We start from the raw sequence: 205 nt of genomic DNA, 5'->3' as shown, positions 1-205 counted from the left end.
TGCTGCTGCTGCTGCTGCTGCTGCTGCTGAGGCGCGGGGAAGCGTGCGGGTGTACGTACACCGCAGGCCCTCGCGCTGTCGCTCCCCAAGGCCCAGGAACTCGCCGAAGGGTTCAGACCCATGGACCCCGAGGCCCTTTGGCTGGCTCGCCGTTCGGTCTTGCTGGAGCTCCTGGGGGCCCTCGAGGAGGACCTTCTGGCTCTCT

The sequence above is a fragment of the Eimeria tenella genome, genomic scaffold (assembly GCF_000499545.2).
Source record: "Eimeria tenella Houghton genomic scaffold, Eth_scaff2697, whole genome shotgun sequence".
Lineage (NCBI taxonomy): Eukaryota > Apicomplexa > Conoidasida > Eucoccidiorida > Eimeriidae > Eimeria > Eimeria tenella.
This window is presented reverse-complemented; position numbering follows the sequence as displayed.